Source organism: Scleropages formosus, chromosome 9 (genome assembly GCF_900964775.1).
Source record: "Scleropages formosus chromosome 9, fSclFor1.1, whole genome shotgun sequence".
Classification (NCBI taxonomy): Eukaryota; Metazoa; Chordata; class Actinopteri; order Osteoglossiformes; family Osteoglossidae; genus Scleropages; species Scleropages formosus.
The window spans coordinates 28,994,349-29,013,385 of record NC_041814.1 but is presented as its reverse complement, the minus strand read 5'-3'; the positions used below and the strand labels follow the sequence as shown (position 1 = coordinate 29,013,385).

The 19,037-nt window shown below is 48.0% G+C and overlaps 1 long non-coding RNA gene across 1 annotated transcript in view; it reads left to right on the top strand.

The window, feature by feature from the left end:
• The window catches only part of LOC108937099 (uncharacterized), a 42,462-nt gene extending 23,708 nt beyond the window's left edge, over positions 1-18,754 (top strand). The window contains exon 3 of the long non-coding RNA XR_001966325.1: positions 18,640-18,754. This is a non-coding gene — a long non-coding RNA (uncharacterized LOC108937099). The remainder of the gene's footprint in view (positions 1-18,639) is intronic.
• The last annotated feature ends 283 nt before the right edge of the window (positions 18,755-19,037 follow it).

Sequence of the window (19,037 nt, the reverse complement as noted above, 5' to 3'; positions counted from 1 at the left end):
TCCTAAGAAAGTTCTGTGCTTCGGCTTCTCCGTCAATCATGTGGTTTACCATCGGGATAGTTTGAGGTGCATCAAGTAGCATCTCTGGCCTTTTTGCAGTGAAGGTGCCCAGGGCCTCGAGACACTGAACTACAGCCCTGACTCATCTTCGACTCTGAGCCCTCAGCTTAGGGTCAACAAAGTGTGGAAAAATACAAAGAAAGCTGCCGTTAGGAAGAGTCACAGATGGGTGAACAACCGGCAGGAAGTGTGTGTGTGGGGAGAAGCGAGAACTCGGCAGGGGAGTGTAAACACTGCCTTAATCAAGGGTACTGTAGCAGGAGCTGGGATTCAAACCCAGGACCTTCCACATTTATTAGAGACTTTTCTCTGAAGTAACTTACAATGTGAAGGTTACATTTATACAGCAGCATGATTTTACTGGAGTAATTTAGGGTAAATACCTTGTTGAAGCATACTACAGCTGGAGGTGGGAATCTAACCTGCAACCTTTAGAGCCAAAGGCAGCAGTACTAACCACTTTGCTACTAGCTGCCATATCCAAGGTAGTGGCTGCAAACATTGTTCCACATGGTCTTTACCAGGTAGAGTGAGAGCCGTCTGAGCTCAGTTGTGAAACGCTTTTATTTGGGTTCTTCTTCCCATGCTCAGTGTTGTTTCATTAACTTGACGTTGAGGTGCTTCCTCCAGCGGTGCACCTGAGGGGTGTGCCGACTCCGCTGTTGCAGGTTCAGATCCTGCCTTCTGCTGTAGTACCCTTGAGCAAGGTACTTACCCTGAGTTGCTCCAGTGGAAAAAAAAACTCACCTGTATAAATGAGTAAATTGTTGCAAGCAGCTTAACATTGTAGGTTAATTAATGTACAGTAGGTTCCTCAAGAGAAGAAGAGCAAGGTCCTTCCTGGGGCTTGAACCTGCAACCCATCAGTTTTCTTTCTTTCTGCTGACTTCCGTGTGAACATGTTTTGGATGTGATCGCTTGCCTTTGGTGCACAGGTACAGACCATTCTAAGAACTTTTTACTTGTGCACAAGCAACTTGGGTCTCTTCAGCTCTTGATGCATCCCAGAGCTGTGAACCTTCATGAATTTACATTACATTTATGTTTGTTTGTTTAGCAGATGCTTTTCTCCAAAGTAACTTCCAGTGAACTCTATGTAGTGTTATGAGCCCGCACACCTTATCCACTACAGTGACTTACACTGCTCAATACACTACTTACACTGGGTCACTCATCCATACATCACTGGAACACACACACACTCTCTCTGTCACTCACATATATGGGTGAACCTGAACAGCATATCTTTGGACTGTGAGAGGAAACCCACTCAGACATGGGGAGAACATGCAAACTCCACACAGACTGAGCAGGGATCGAACCCACATCCTCTCGCTCCACCCAGGAGCTGTGAGACAGCAGCGCTACTCACTGTGCCACTATACTCCCCACCTGGATGAAACATTAAACCCGGTGCTGGTGTACACCCTTTGCTTCACATGTTTATCCACACGCCATCTGCAGGGGGGGAAGCTGAGGTTCGAGCTGAAGGTTTGAGGCTCAGGTTGTTGCTGCATGAACGAGCATGGTACTTAATGTGCGTCTCTCCAGCAGGTATCCAGCTGTGGTAATGGGTTGGCAACGAGAGAGTCTTTGCGACGTTTACGTAACTACTTGCTAAGCAATTTATTATGATGAAGCGGTGAAGCTGTGTTCCTTTCAGTGCATAAATAGTCTGGTGTAAAAATGTTTACTCTGGATTAAATCATCGTATCGACTGCTTAAGCAGAGGAAGGCAGACGTGTTCCCGCACTGCCAGTTCTGCTTTCGCTCCAGATGTACGCTGCTCACTTTGGATCCGGCTCAGTCTGTGCGGGGTTTGCTTGTTCTCCTCGTGTTTGTGTGGGTTTCCTCCAGGCACTCTGGTTTCCTCCCACAGTCCAAAGACATGGGTTTCAGGAGGATTTTCAACATCGGGGTGAGTGAGTGTGTGTGACATCCTTGTGATGACTGGTGTCTTGCCCGTGATGTACCCTGCCTCACGCTCTATGCTTTCAAAATATCACCGGAACTCTCCACTGGATAAATCATTGATTAATGGATGAATGATGAATGAACATATTCGATCAAACAAATGCCCACACCTGGAATTTGGTAGAGATTATCATCTTCATTCCAGAGGTGTGCAGGTTCAATTCTTCTTACTCTGAGAAGAACGGACAGCTGAATGTCCGATAATGCTTCCAGGGTATGCTCTAGACTACCCCAACCCTGCACCGGCAAGTGTTTACTGATGATGATGATGATGATTATTATTATTATTATAAATGTGTGTGTTTCAGACTGTGCTTTACTGCTCAGCTGATGTGAGCATAGACGTTCCCTACGCTGGATTGAGCTACTGATGTTTCGTATTCAAGTGCAGAGTTCAGGAGCAGCCCAGCTTTGGCATGTACGTTCTGAAGTATGATTTGTGAGAAAAAAAAATGATAATCAACTATGATAATCATTACAAGCATCAGCAACACGTCAGATATGATTTACAAGTCTTAATCCCGAAGCCGTCCTCCTGGAGCACACTTAAAAGAAAAATTTTGATAGCTACATGCTGTAAAATGTAATGCAGATCACCTTGATTGTTAGGTTCACCAAGAGATGTGTTTTTTGGTGTCCAAATCAGAATGGCAGACAGAAACATTCTACTCTGCAGAGGTTTCTTTGGGCGCCAGCTGCCAATATCTGAAGACACCTGGCCCCTTTCAAGCATTTGGACCCCCGTTCGAACATCTGGCCCCGTACGTCGTACAGGAAAGCCGGAATCCCCGCTCCCAAGGTCTGCTCGGCCCCGCATCGCCCTTCCCGCCCTGTCGGCCTCCACCAGAAAGATATGCATTCGAGAATGAAATTACAGCGCCGTGTTTGTTGGGAAATACAGGAAAACCGGTCTCTGTCCAGCAGGCTTCCCAGCCGGCATCACGACACCGTCGATCTGAAACAAATGTGGCTGGACAGACGCTGCGTTGAGCGGCACTCTAAAGGCATACACAGTGGCTTATGAGCTACGCTCAAATATTTGCACCGGCGTTCGACTCGTGGAGTCCCAGTCTTGTGCCGAGCTTCTCGGTTCGAAAGAGGCGCTACTGTTCCAGTCAGCACTCTCAGTATACGTATATCGGTGTGTATCGGGGCCCTTGTGGAGTAAAGTGTTCAATAAAGCAGGCAGACAATCGCCTTAACGAGTGTGTGCTGATGGTATGTGTTTCTGGCCGGTTTCCAGATCGCAGCTCATCCCAGAAAAGCGAAATCCCATCTCGTGAAGCCGCTGTAAATGCTCTGGTGCGACCGAGCCTTTCGCCCTCGAGCGCAGACCGTTATTTCAGCCGCTTCTCTGACTTTGCTGAAGTTTCAGAGCCGGTTCAGTGAGTCGCATTTTGGAGGTGGAATCTTTCTTAGAACGTTATTATCCATTATGCCTAATTTCCGCAGCTCTGCAGCAGGTGGCACCGTGGTTAGAGCTACTGTATTTGGAGTAGAAGGACCGAGGTTTGACTCCTCTCTTGCCAGGGAGAATATCGAAATGATTGTATGGACATCTTCTGCACATCCTCATATTATCCTCATATAGAGTTACGTGTTTTAACATGACATATTTTACAAACCATACAGATATTTTTCAGTCTGATAAATTTTTAAAGGCATTTTTCCCACCAACTTAGGTAATAATCATTGTGTATCTTATAATATTTAAAAAAAAAAAAAAAACATTGTGGGAGGGTATCGGGATCTGTCTATCTTGTGTCTTATGCACCTACTTGAACGATGAACCTCAGTGCAGCAAGTGGTAGAGAACAAACTAGGTTTGCTTGAGACTTTCATATCTGCAGCTATGTCTCCTTCTCTTAATGTAATGCATAAATTGTACTTTTGCTCAGATGTATGTCGCATTGGACAAAAGCATCTGCTGAATGAATAAATGTAAATACACACACACATTTTCAGAACCGCTTGTCCCATACGGGGTCGCGGGGAGCCGGAGCCTACCCGGCAACACAGGGCGTAAGGCCGGAAGGGGAGGGGACACACCCAGGGCGGGACGCCAGTCCGCCGCAAGGCACCCCAAGCAGGACTCGAACCCCAGACCCACCGGAGAGCAGGACCCGGGCCAACCCACTGCGCCACCGCGCCCCCTACATGTAAATAATCAATGTTAAATGTGTCCAGAAGATGTGGATTGACACTTGTGGGATGAATGAGTCAACAATCATTCAGAAATATTAAATTACTTTTTTTGTGTCACTTTATCCAAAGTTTTTACAAAAAAGCAAGTGAATAAACTGGGGGAGAGTGACTTTGGAGTAACAAACATGAAGGAAATGTAAACATTTATGGAAAAGACTTGCTGGTCTTGCAACCAGCGTAGTAAATTGGTGGTCTTGATGCAGCGCGGGGGGGTGGAATCAGGGGCAACATATAAGAAAAAGAGTTATTGGCTGGGTGTCAACACAGTAAATGCATTCACATGCACAAGAAATTCATAAATGGCACCAATAGCACAGTAAGTACACGTGTACCTTGTGGTATGAACATCGAGTCACTTTTTTGAAGGTATGCCCTGAAGTTTTTTCCCCCAGTTTGTTAGTTTTTTATTGAATTTTCTTCACTATCCAATTTTCTTTTTTTTTTTCTACTGAAAAACTAGATAGAATGAGAACATAAAAATATAACAGTAATTCTCACTCTGCCGTGGTGGGAGAGGGAGCAGGAGTGGGCAAATTTACGGACACATTTAATTCTGCGCGTTATTAATTCATTGTTGTATCTCAGACTTTTACAGAAACTACTCAGCAAATAGTTTCGTATTGTTTTTAAACTTTTTGACTGCAAACATGTCTGTGTAATGCATGAGTCACTTCTTGGTGGCCAGTTTTGTCGAAGCTCACCACGACGCACACAGTCACCGTTTAAGGTGAAACGCTTATTAATTTGTTCTCTCCCTGCGGTGCTCCATTACAATTCAAATCTCCTTCCTCTACCCTACTGTGGCACCTGATTGCACAACACAGCACTCGTCACACTGAACAGGAGGTTGTAGATTTGAGATATTTTTTTTATTTTCAGTCATTTTTATATTTTAATGTTCCCTCATGTTAATAAAGGACAGTAAAATAAACTGGCATCCCCTGCACTTCGTACCCTATTTCACACCCGATGTTTCCAACATAGAGGAACACCGAGACCCTGCATTGTTTGAGCTGCGATGAAAATAGAACAAACAAAGTCGTACAGCAGATTTTCGTTTAATTTTAGCTTTATCTGATGTTTTAACAGAACCTAATCTGGAAATAAATTTGGGGATTAAGCTGTTGTTATTAAGTATTACAGACTGCGACGTAGAAGGTTAGGGTTATAAACAGTTTCAAGCTATGGATCAACTTCTGGTCACATTTGCGTTCATCAGCTGAGATACATGTGTACATTTGTCCCCCTTTGTTGCCCCAGGAGCCAGGTGAAGGCCAACTGTTCTCACACCATGAAGGAGTCATACAGTATGAAGGTACAACGGAAGGGGTAACTGAACTGATCCCAGGCAGCACCGAAAAACTCAGACAGATAGGACTTGTGTCTCTAGCACCATGTCATTCTCCCACATATGCACGCACACACACACACACACACACACACACACACAGATAGAGCATCGTGACTAACAGTTTCTCATGCTGAGAGCTGCGTTGCTCTCTCCACCGCTCATGCTTCTCCTCTGTCTCCCTACGGGCCCTCGGCCGCTCTGCCTCCATCCCTCCTTCATCTGTCGCTTTCACTGCAGAAGAACCCAACACCAAGCCAGAGATTACTCAGTCTGGAACAAATGTCTGCAAATCAGCCCACCGTAACTTTCCGGCACCGGTCCGACAGAACCGCTCGACTTCAGTAAACGTGTTTGAATTAAAGGCGCTGAGATGCTGTCGAGACTCGAGAACAGAAGGTTCCACAGTCAAATCCCAGCAATGGCGCTGCTGCATGAACCGCTTCCACCGTGTTTCACTGGATAGTCTTTGGTGTCACTGGCCTTGCAGTGCCGTCAAAAGTTTGAGTTCACCTGGACAACACGAGCGACCCCTGTCCTGAAGGAAGTGGACTGGAGAGTGAAAGCAAAGCGACACGCAGGTGTCCTACACGTCTGGGAGCTGCTGCAGATGAGTTGGGAGGACGTAGCGTCTCATTTTGTCATCAAACCAAATACCTTGTGGAATTAAGTTCCCTGCAAGTGGATTCACACTTTTCACTGGTGCTGTAGGTGTGCGGACTTCAGCACTGTGACACACACACCCCTGCACACACAGAAAGCACTGCTGCCGTGGTCTCAGGTCAGTTCTGTGTGCACTACAGTACTTTATGCAGTATGTCTGGCCAGCAGGTATGAGCTGACATTCAGGTGCAGCACTGACGCTGTATCCTGTGTCTCTGATCGTGACTCCCTGTCCGTTTGCAAACAGACGAGCGAATAAAGTTCTCTAGATACACACTGCCATTTGGAAGGTGCTCTGTCTTTCTCAGGCTAATTTTTCTCAGTCTTGCTGTGGTGGTGGTTTAAAACACGGTGATCTGATGCAAGAATACATTTAAATGATGCGCCTGGAAAAATATTCCTTGCATCACTGAAAAAAAACTCTGCCGGTGTCACCCTGCGTGCCACGACCAAGAGTGTCGGACTTTTCAGTCCCGCCCACATGGCCTTGCAGTGCTGTGTGACAGCAGGTCACGGCTTCTGCTTGCGTTGCTTAGCAACATGGTCAGAGCAGAGTCCTGGCCAGGCGGCCGAGAGATCCACGGTCTTGAATCCAGACCCCGTCATCCGAATGTCTCTCTCGCACCTCAGCAAAGAACCAGCGCTCAGGGCTTTGACGTTTTCTCATGTGGATAAATAAACTTTATTACAGTATTTCACAGTATGACTCTTTGCACAGTAAAATTTATAATATATACAGATTGACATATAGAACGGGGGCAATAGATGGCATAGTGGTGACAGCTGTCACCTTGCGATCAATGGACCCGGGTTTGAATCAACTCTCCTACTTTTGCTCTTGATCGAGGAACCTACCCTAGATTGTTACAGTAGAATTACCCAGCTGTGTAAATGAGTGTACAAACCAGGGTGGCGTGGTGAGTTCAGCCAGTGCCCACTATGTGGCGGGTCTGGGGCTCAAGCCCTGTTTCGGATGCCTTGTAGCGGACTGGCGTCACGTCCTGCGTGTGTTCCCTCGCGCCCTGTGTTGCCGGGTTAGGCTCCGGCTCACCGCGACCCCGGCTTGGGACAAGCGCTTGCAGACGTTGGTGTACAAATGTAACACTGCAAACTGCCTCCGAGAAAAGTGTCAGATGCACTTGTTACATACAGTAATACACTGAAAATTCATACGCTTTTGTGGGGATGAGTGTTTTGACTGCAGTGGTGGTTAACGCTCTGTTCCGGTGTATTCGGCTTGATGGCCATGTTGAATAAGTCATTCGTGTGAGCCTGGGTTTTCGGAATTCGGAAGGGTGGTGGTCTTTTGCTGACTCCTGCTAAGGATGGGTGATGTGAACTCATCGTGGTGACGGCAGCAGTGCCTGTAATCCGGCGATAACTTGTGTGGGGGGCACATGCAAACAGCTGCATTGCAGGGAAATGACATCACGTGGGCTGTCTGGTCCCCCACCGGCCCGTACGCGACAACTCATTTACACGCTAAACTGGGACCGAGGCGCTTGGCACCAGATGTGGATCAGATTTTCTGTCCTGCACCTCGAGTCCTTTTAACCTTTGCTGTCCTCGGAGTGGCCTTGACCGTGCCGGGCCTCTTCCGACCATCACGGTCCTGGTCGTGACTGCTGTAGTCCCAGTGAGTTTATCTTATTCAAAGCAGCTTGTAACTGCACAGCTCCTACCCTGCAGGATATTCACTAAAGCACATCGATAGAGAGTACAATGGCAATTCCTGCCTTGGGACTCGAACCTACAGCCCTTCGGTCTCCTCTCCTTTAAATACGATGCCGGCTCACTGTTACCCTTCCCGTCACGGGTGCCGCAAATCCAACAGCATGTGGTGACGGTGCATTTTCTGCCTGTTCTGATGGGCTGAAGTACAGTGTGAGAGTGCAGTACTGGTGTAATTTCTGGTGCACCGCTGTGTGAACTGTAAATCACAGCCTTTTTTTTTTACAGATCAGAGTGAGAGAGGAGCTCAAAAAGAGGATCAGTCATTGCTGTGAATCGGTGATAAAAATACATGAGTGGTACCGCGGGAAATGGCAGTAAGCAGCTGTGTGACACGGGGCAACGACAGCAAGGATGCACAGAGGTTATGGCAGCTGTTTTTTTTGTGTGTGTGTGTGTGTGTGTGTGTGTGTGTGTGTGTGTGTAAAGTTTTTCCCAAGCATGAAACTGCTTCAGGTTGTAGATCCAACGGAACAGTTGGACTACGATACCTACCTGAAGACATTTTTTACTTCTCTTTGTCTTCTTTACAATCTTCAGCCCAGATTATTCACAATACTTGATATGCATCTTTGCAGTGATTTACCCATTATGCACAGGGTAATTTCTACTTATGAATTCATGGTAAGTACATTGGTCAAGGTTACTACTGCAGGTTTCTCCCGTGTCGCTATATCCCTCAAGACCGTCTCATTTCCTTAAACTAGACACAAAGGCCTCCAAAAGGTCCCTCTTTCACTCCAAATTCGCTGGAAAGTACCGGTAGCAGAGGATCTGTCTTCTGGAAACTTCTACAGCAGACCGTATCGTAGGCATAAAGGAAAAGTGTAAAAGTGAAGTAAAAAATAAAAGAGGAATATCATAATGGGAATAATATAATAAAAGATTATCAAGTCGTGATAATCGTACTGTCATGGAGAGTAAAAAAGTGTAAAAAAGAAGGTACCTTCCATCACTGCGGACGAAGGCCATTTCGCCGCGTAGAGACCCCCCGCGGGTTGCGGGTTCAAGGCACCGCAGCCAGGGGGCAGCAAACTCCTTCTCCTCCCGCGCACATGCCCCCACCCCCCTTCACGGTGCGTCTGTCTTAGTGGACGCAAATTAGAGCCGAAAACCATGCAAAAAAATAAATAGCCACCGGTGCGAAAAGGTCAACGTGGTAATTAAATTTTGACGTCTAACAACGTGCTGGATTTGTTTTAATTACCTTCCGAAAATAGAAATGATAATGAAGCCTGCAGGTTTGTCACTCCGCCGCTTTATTTATTTATTCTCGTTGGAAGCGTCGGTTTCAAAGGAACCGAGGAAACCTGACGTTTTCTTTCATCGCTCGGACTGAGCCGAGGCGAGAGGCGCACCTTGCGGACGGCGGCGCCCGTCTCGCTGTTTGATCGCCCGCGATCCACGCAGACAGGAAACGCAGGAAGTTGACTCGTCGGCCTTGTTCTCCCCCCCTCCCGCCGCCACGGGTTCGCAAGCGTTCGCTTCTGAAGCATCGTCTCGGTGACGTCCCGCGACGCGACGAGGAGACGGGAGCCTTTGTGTCTTAATGGCGGAGAACATCGATGGCCATCGATCCGCGCGCCTCCACCTTGCGTGTGAGCGGACGCTGAAATCGCGCGCTGTGCGCGCCTCCCACCTCCGATGTCAGTAGATCGATGGCATCGACTCCACGCCGACGTTTTTTTTTCCCTCTGCCTCTCCCGTGTGTCAAATTACGGGTCGCAGAGCGGGGGGCCGCCTGGGGGCCGCAGGGGTCACGTACCTCAACGTATCGGGCGGTAGGTGGCGTATTGGCTCGAGCCGCCACCTTTGGACTGAGAGGCTGCGGGTTTGAATGACACCGCCTGCTGTAGTACCCTCGATCAACATATTTACCATGAATTGATGCGGTAAAAATGTCCCTGCTGTCTAGATGAGTAAATCGCCATTGGGACCAAACCCTCCAAGTTGCTTTGGAGGAGAGCGTCAGCTAAATTAACACGTAATCAGTACAGTCATCCTTCTCCTTCCTGATGGAACCGTCTCTCTCAAATCAGACCTCTGAGCACAAGTGTGACACGTGAGGCCTGAATACACCCGCGTGACCTTTGACCTTAGCAGTGCTCTATTTCCCTCAGTGAAGAGATTTGACCATTTGCCCACGTGGTGATTTTGTACAATTATTCATTCGGATAATTTTTGCGTGCTGGAGTAACGGAGGGTAAGTACGGTGCTCAGTGGTACTATAGCTGGAGACGGGAATCAAACCTGCAACGTTGGGGTCCAAATGCATCACTACACTACCAGCTGCCCCTATGCTGTGTTGCGCTCGTCATTCACACACCTACACGGTAGTTTGTTGTGACACACATTCACACTATGGACGCTTTAGTCACCAGTCCACCTGAAACACTCTTTGGACTGTGGGAGGAAACCAGAGCACCCGGACGAAACCCATGCACACAGGAGAACTCGACACAAACTGATTCGAACACCAACCCACATCCAAACCCAGAGCGCAGGTGCCGTAGGGCACCAGTACCACCTGCTGTGCCGCCATGCTTACTGTAGATTTTACTACGGTGAACAGTGGGGGAAGCTGTCTTTCGGGAAATCGAGCCAGTCCATGTGCGCCGGTCACCTGGGATGTTGTTTTTTCATTTACATTCACATAGTGTACATGTATGCATTTATCAGACACTTTTCTCCAAAGCGACGAACATCTCGTAGAAAATACAGTGTGTTCATTACATTAGGAGAAAGAGACATAGTTGCAGACGCGTGATTCTTAAGTGCAGTTAGTTTGTTTCTTTCCACCATATGAACCAATGTTCATCACACGAGTAGCTGCGTAAAACTTCATCCGAATCTCGACGATTCCTGATCATCTTCCTAGTAATATTTTTTTTTTTGAAATGCATATAAACATTTACGTTACATTACAGGAGTAGCTGTGTAAAGGTTGATCCGGCATCATCTTAAAATTATGATGCACGAACATTTACACCTTACATGAACTCAAGAGCTGATGGGCGAAGGGAGTCTGGAAGAGGTGAGTTTGAAGACCCCTTTTAAATGTGGACAGAGATTCAGCAGTTCTGAGTGGGAGGGGGAGGTCGTTCCACCGCAACGGAGCCTGAACCGAGAACCTTGTGCTTTACCTTTCGTGCACGGGACCCCCAAGCGGGAAGATGTGGAAGAGCGTAGCAGTCTGGTTGGGACTTTTGGAAATGGAAACCTGAAGCGACCAGAGTCAAACTTCGGGGAAACCAAGTTTGCACTCGGGCTGCTGCACTTGATGTCCCACACCTTGTACTACACTTGTTGTCGTGACACTTGTGTCCTATTAATGCCGATACCGGTCTGCCTGCGGAGCCACGCCTTGAGGCGTTCTTCTCCTCTCTGCCGTGGGATGTTTGTGCCGCTGCGGGTTCGAGCGGGTGCGTGCCGCCTGTGTGACGCGTGCAAGTGCGAACGCTTCCCCTGGAGAATAATGGCGGGTGACAGTTTCATTAAGGCGCCGCTCGCCGCCCCGGCCTGCACGGCGACGGGGGCGAGGACGGGGGCACCGGCTAACCAACCGTACGTGGCTTTGTCCTCGCCGGACGATCGATTCCACAACGACGAGTGTCAGGGAGTGCGCACAAGAGCTGTCCCGAATGAGCACGCTCTCTCTCACACACACACACACACACGAAAATACATTCCCATTTTTCATACAGTGGGCTGATTACTGAGTACAGCAGCGTTTTTCCCATTATTCTGACATTTCACTTCCGCACCAAGTGTTTTATTCTGCGTTATGACTTGGATCAGATGCTTGTAGCAGATGTTTTGGGACAAATACTTGGTGCTCGAACCCATAAGGTGTTGCCCCTCAGTGGCGTCAGCCTGGCTGGTTTCCTTGAGTGTTTTACCGCGGTTACCACGTACACAGGTGCAGCTTGACTGATGAGGAGCTTTTTCAGGTTAGCTGGTAGTGAAGTGATTACAGCTGCTGCTTTTGGACCCAAAGGTTGCAGGATCAAATCTCACCTCCAGCTGCAGTGCCCTTGAGGAAGGCACTTACCCTAAATTGCTCCAGTTGTATAAATGGGTAAATAATTATGAATTGCTTCGGAGAAAAAGTATCAGCTAAATGAGCAAATCTAAGTGAGAATCTCTTAATATTATATAGAGCTGTTTGACAGTATGTGGAACCCTTGTATCCCTTAGTTTTACCATGAAATGGTTCCTTGATGAGAATCAGTGTTGCTCATGTGACAGAATAAGTGCGTAATGACCAGTTCCATATGTTTCTTTTGGGGAAATCATGTGTAGTAAAACGGAAGTAGTGCAGGTGTTAAAAACCCAGTAGGTAAACAGAGTCAGGTGTGTTAATCATAATCATTTACTCATAATAACCACCCCTATAGGTCTCACGTACTCTGAAGCAACACTGTAGGCTGTGAACCATGTCAATATATAAACATGTAATACTCATGAATGCTACATTGTATAACAGGGCTTTGTTGTGTTTGTTCACTAACTTCACACATTTTTCACGTTGAAATAGTACTGATGTAGAATAACAATAATAATATAAATACCGTACTATATATGAATCTGGAGTTCTGCCTCTACGGTCTTTCTACGGAAAGGGCCATGAGGTTTACAGGGAATTTTAGGCCTCGCGGTCCAGATTACTGCATTGCGGTCCAGGTTACTGTGCTGCTGTCCATTCCTGCCACTTTACAGGTAATTCTCAAATGACAACATACTGCGTGTGACTTAATGGGGGTGCGGTGGTGCAGCGGGTTTGGCTGGGTCCTGCTCTCTGGTAGGTCTGGGCTTCCTTGTGATGGACTGGCATCCTGTCCTCGGTGTGTCCCCTCCCCCTCCAGCCTTGTGCCCTGTGTTGCCGGGTTAGGCTCTGGTTCACTGTGACCCCTGCTTGGGACAAGCAGTTTCAGTCTGTGTGTGTGTGTTTATATATTATCATTATTCTATGTTAGCATTATTTACAAGTAAACATACAAATTATTATACACTGTATGAAAGGACTTTGTTATACAGTATATTTGATATATTTCGTTACATACAAATAATGTGTGAAATGAGTCATACAATGTTGTATTCACTCATGTTAATTGTTTATTATCCTTATGGTTTATAAACTACGGTATAAGGGGGTTTGCCACTAAAAACGAAATCGACCTGTGATGAGGTCGTCGGAACGGAACCCCGTCAGTCGCAGACCCCCAGCACAGGGTGCCCGACATTGCTGTGGCGACTCTGCAGAGCATTTCCGCGTCATTGTTTTGCAAAACTCCTAAATCCAAAGCGCTCCAACCCCCCCCTCGTCCGCGTGTACAGCTGGCTCTGCGTTCACAAGTCAATCCCGGCGAAGTACCTTTCTCAGGGGTACAACAGCAGGGCTCATGCCGAGGCCCAGACTTCGTGTCGGGCTTCGGTCGCCATGTGGCAGTTGGATCGCTGAGCGTTTGCCAGCTTTAGGCTCGGAAGATCTCCAGCGAGCAGCTGCGCTCCCGTTCAGCGCTGTGCTTCCGACGTACAAACGTGGAAACATGCGGTCGTTCACGCGAGCTCGCGCTCCTCTTTTCTGGGGGGGGCTCAGGTGTATTAAGAGGTCATGCGGTGCTGGTCCACTACAGCAGGATATTAGAGTGTTACCCCGAGTCCTTGGAAAATCAGAGTACGGCTTGCGTGGATGGGATGGAGGTGATCGGTGACCTGGGGTGCCCCCCATCAGCACGGGTCTACGGCAACTCGATATCACACATAACCTGGACATCTCAGCCCCAGAAAGGCTGAAAGCGTGAAACAGAGAAAGAGCGTCACTCTATACTGGTGTGTATCTGGTGTATATAGTGTAAAGGTTGTCTGTATGAGAGAGCTGGTAGTGTGGTGGTGGTGAAATCTGCTACCTTTGGATTCAAGGGTTGTAGGTTTGAATCTCATCGCTAGTTGTAGTACCCTTGAGCAAGGCATTTACCATAAATTACTCTGCTGTATAAATGGGTAAATAGTTCTAGATAATTTAACAATGTACATCATTAGCTAAGCAAGTACTTCTGTACATGCATAAATATTTTTTAATTTCATGGTATTTGTTATTTACATTTACATGTACATCGCTCTTCTTCAAAGCGACGAACATCTCATAGAAATACAATGTGCTCATTATATTAGCAGGAAGAGACCCTTGGATGTAGGCGTGTGATTAAGTACAGTTACAGTTAGTTTGTTTCTTTCCAGCATATTGTCACGTGGAACCGAGGACTTGGGGACGGCTGGACCCGAGCGCGGGGTCGTTTTGCAGGAACCGAGGGGTCGGGCGAGTTCTCGTTGTCGGGGACGGCGAAGAGTCGGTCGATCGGCGGTCGGAGCGAGAGCGAGAGCGAGGATCCGCGGACGTAGTCGGGAGACGAGGCGGACGGTCCGAAGCCGGGGACCGGAGCGCAAAGGGGGACGGTTGTCTCGGTGAGATTCCGCGAGAGCGAAGGGGCTGAGGAGGGTCTTTCGAAGGCGAGCCCTCTGATTGTCGTTGGGCGCTTGATTGGCATCAGGTGCCGTTGACTGCGGTGCGTTCGCGGATGTGACACATATGAACCAATGTTCATCGCACGAGTAGCTTCACAAAACTTTATCCGAATATTGACGATTCCTGATCACCTTCCTAGTAATAGTTATTTTCTGGAGATAAATATAAACATTTACGTTACATTACAGGAGTAGCTGTGCAAAGGTTTATCTGGCATCATCTTAAAGTTATGGTGCATAAACGGTTATACCTTACATGAACTTAAGAGATGATGAGCAAAGTGAGTCTGGAAGAGATGAGTTTTCAGACCCTTTTTAAATGTGGACAGAGATTCAGCAGTTCTGAGTGGGAGGGGGAGGTCGTTCCACCACAACGGAGCCAGAAGCAGCCATTGTTATTTATTCACTGAGCGATTACAAGAAATTGTTTGCAGGCAGGTTCATGATGATAGCTACTGTTTTTGTTGCGTACCACGAGGTTCGTAACAAACAAACGATTAATAAACGAGGTTTATAACGTGAGCTGGTTGCGCGTGACTTTTGGCTTGACGGTCGGCATCAAGTGGAGACGCAACTCCGCCGTTCCCTGTAGATCTGTTCGTCGGACAGGTGACGACGTGTGTGTTTTTTCGTCCCGGAATTTGGCTGGCGAGGCCATGTATGCCAGAGCACGGAGCCCACGGTGACATGATGGAACTGAGGAACGGGGAGCGTTGCGAACGATGACGCCACCGTCCGCGCTGCACCGACAGTGACTAATATGTCACGCCTCGCGAGCCAAATTGGGCCGAGAACGCGGCGGCTGTTTTGTCTTGGCGGACCGTGATGACATTTAAACAACACCCCTGCCGTTTGTCACGTCCAGGCTTGTCGAAACTCCTCGGTCGTCCATCATAACTCGGGCCCCGCGCCCGTTTGACACGAGGACCGCGGGAAAAAAGACGCGCGATAAATTATCTAACGGGAGCTCAAGACGAGAAACAAAGGGTTTAGCTGCGTTTTGTTTGCAAATCAAATGTGCATAAAATGCACGATGTTCATACTTAGGCGGTTTTATGTCCCGCAGCTTTTGCGTTTTTTTTTTTTCATCCTGAAAACAGCAGACAGTTCAGGATATGAACTTCTTCAGCAGAGCAGAAGAGCTGTGAACCAACAAACAGAGCTGCAGCGCACAGCCGTCAAGCCGCTTGCATGGAACATTTCATTTTGCTGAACTTGCTAATTTGTTTGTTTGTTTGACGACACAACAGCACTGGGTCACAACAATCAGTACATGGAGACAACACACACACACACACACACACACACACACACAAAGATGCAGGTACAAAGAGGACAAGGGCTAAACATTGTCAAACAGAAGTTCCAGAACAGTAACCAGGTCTTCCAGAATTCCAAAATTACGATGACCACATGAGTTTCTGGTGTGGACCATAGCAAGAAGACACGTTTCCCAGCCAAATATCTAAGAATAATCGGTATACCTTCTGTACATTCGACAAAAACACTTTTTTCAACTGTTCAGGAAGCAGTTTCATAATTGACCGCTTTATGTGTGGTGGTTTTTTTGGACTGTATTTAACATCATACATATATTTATTTAATTTGTAATTTTTTCAAGGCAGCATACAATGTTACATAATCCCCTTCACAGTGATTTACCCATTTATACAGCGGGGTACTGTTTCAGTGCACAGTACACACATTGATCAAGGGTACTATGTCAGGAAGGGGATTCAAACCCAGAACCTCCGAGTCCAGAGGCACCATCTGCATGTATGGGTGGTACACTTTGTACAGGGATGACATTCAGCTGCCCTGAATGGAAGGAGCGGCTCGGTAACGCTGTCCTCATAGGAGTGTGTTGAAATATGAAGGCAGAGACCAGCCTGTGTGGTAAAATGAGGGGTACCATGTTTCCGTTGCACTTCAATGCCCGGTTTGCCTCACACCCACCTCGGTCCTGCCCCTTCTTCATCACCAGAGGGAGCCAACTGTCCGTGGTGCTCCCTGGGGTGGGCAGAGCCACAGTGGAAGCCACGCCTCTGTTTTAGGCCACAAGAGGCGGGGCATAGGGTGCCTAGTCGATCCAACGGCCGCTTGGCGAAAGGGTGACCACGGTGGCGAGGTAAACTGGTCTGAACGCAAACCTGCCGCTCTGGACGTGTCATCAGTAGCCACTGATGGGCATGGGGGCTGGGGGGGCGCCAGGACAAGAACAAGGGAAGAGCGCAGTTTGTGCACAGCTGTTCTTCCCAAGTCTTTATAGTGCATCACATGCTGAAGTGGCACTTAATCGGTTCTAGTAATAAGGCTGAAATTCATGGTGTCATTGCGCTGTCCCCACCCCCGGCCTAGCCGTTCCCCACCTCCGGGTGCCGCTAACATCAATCGGAGGAGCATCTGCATTTCAAAACAACTGGATGAAACAACGGGATGTGACACACGAGCCTAATGGGTGCTGAATACTGAGCAGGGCGCCGCGTCGCGGGGCCGAGATCTCCGGGCAGATGGGTGCGACACTGGCGGTCACTCGCTAATTAAAGGCAGCGGTTCACTGGTTGCACGGTCTCCGTTTTAACGAGCCGAGACCTTCTGCGTGGGCGAGCGGATGTTTTTCAGAAGACATTTTTTTGTCGAAATTAGACCCTTTGGTGATGGAAAAATCGGCCACTGCCTTCGTTACGGGGCCCTGGGATCCGATGCGCCGCAGTGGTTGAGTACCAGGACTCGAGACCAGCTCTTTGCCATTTAAATTCGATGACGGAAGTCGCCGCTGTACCCTTGGGTCACATTCTTTACCTGATATGTTCAAGAAATTTACCCTTTTGGAAGTGAAGAGATGAGGATTTCAGATAGAGGGTGACCAAGAGCCCCCCGCGCCTTGAGAAGCCTTCTGTTAAAAAATCTTGCCCTTTTACCCTTAAGGAATCATTGATGGTAACACTGAGATACATTTTGGGCTCTGTTTACAGTAGACTAAGCCCCTTACAGTGATTTACCCCCTTACGCAGCAGGGTAACTTCTACTATATCAAATCAGGATAGGTACCTTGATGAAGGGTACTAAAGATGAGATTTAAACGTGGGCTTTTTGGATGGGTAGTGAACAGCCCTGACCACTGCGCCACCTGTTGGCCCCGCAGCAGCTGAGGTGTAGCAGTTGGGAGTGTCAGTTGACAGCGAACAAGATGGGGAGAAGAGGGAATGTATTCTCGTCGCCTTTGAAAGGGAAATCTTTGTGTATACTTTACACAACTGAATCCCCGTCTAATCCCAAGAACTCGCCTGGTAATTGAATGTCGTTCCTTTTATTTTTTTTTATTTTTCCCGAACAGATGAATGTTTCCTCTTGAATTTGTAGGCAGCTGCTGTATTTTAGGTGCTTTTCTCACTGCGTGGTCCCGTCTGTCCTGACGCACAACGGTGGCCTCGTGTTGGGTGGTCCCGGCTGCTTCAGCTCTCCGCGGCACGATCCGCCTTCCCGTGGACGTGTCGCACCCATCCGATCGTAGATGCAAGTACCCCGATGACGCTCTGTGGAACGTAACTCAAGATAACTGATGGGACTGGAATTGGGACTCCTGCTACTTTTCTTTTAAAAATAGTCTCCGGCCACCAGTGCCATAAATCCCTTCGCTGTCATCTCAAACCGAGCGTCGACCTCACAACGTCCTCCGTCCCGGTGACACTTGATCGCCCACTGATCCGCCCCCTACCACCCAGGGCGGAAGAAAAATGAAAGCGAGTTCCACTTCATGATGCCGTGTCTCCGGGACCAGCCCTTTTTCACCGCGTTTGGACTGACGCAATGCGAGCCTGTCCCTCGGTGATGTTCTCGAGCTGTTCTACAGCCGTGAAACTGGAGATATCAAGTGTTTCTAATAAAATCCTACTCAGCTTTTAAACCTTGGAGCACACTGAATGTCACGCTGTTTTGGCGTCACGGTTTGCAGTGGTGATCTTTTAACCGTGTCAGTTTCCAACACCATTTATTTCATTGCGGTGCACGATTTATTAGGCCACAACATGCTGCTGCTTGCAGGCTGTCGCCTTTTCAGGTGATCGTGTACATACACTCATATACATCTCGTTGTGTGTGTGTGTGTGTGTCTCTGTGTTGTGATGTTGCAGGACCAAAGTTTGTATGGAGAGCAGAGGTCAAGGACCAGAGTGGAGGAGGGGCCACCTTATTGGGGTTTCTGCAGAACCCCATCCTCCCACCCTTGGCCCAGGGGGTGCAGTGGACCTTCTCAGTTAGGTAAGAACTCCAGCTTGATCAGGAACGTGAAACAACTTGCAAACAACTGTTAACTCACGATGTGCAAGATCATGAACACAGAGATGGTGAGTATGTGAGCTGTGCCTGTGTGATTCTCACAGCACAGCTCAGTGTGGAGGTGGCAGTGTGATGCTATGGGGCTGATTTGCCGATCACACAGTTGGGGATCTTTGCCAAGTCCATCACAATCTCACCCACCATGGGTATCATAGCATACTTCAGTGCATTCAGTTCATAGCATACAGGGCAG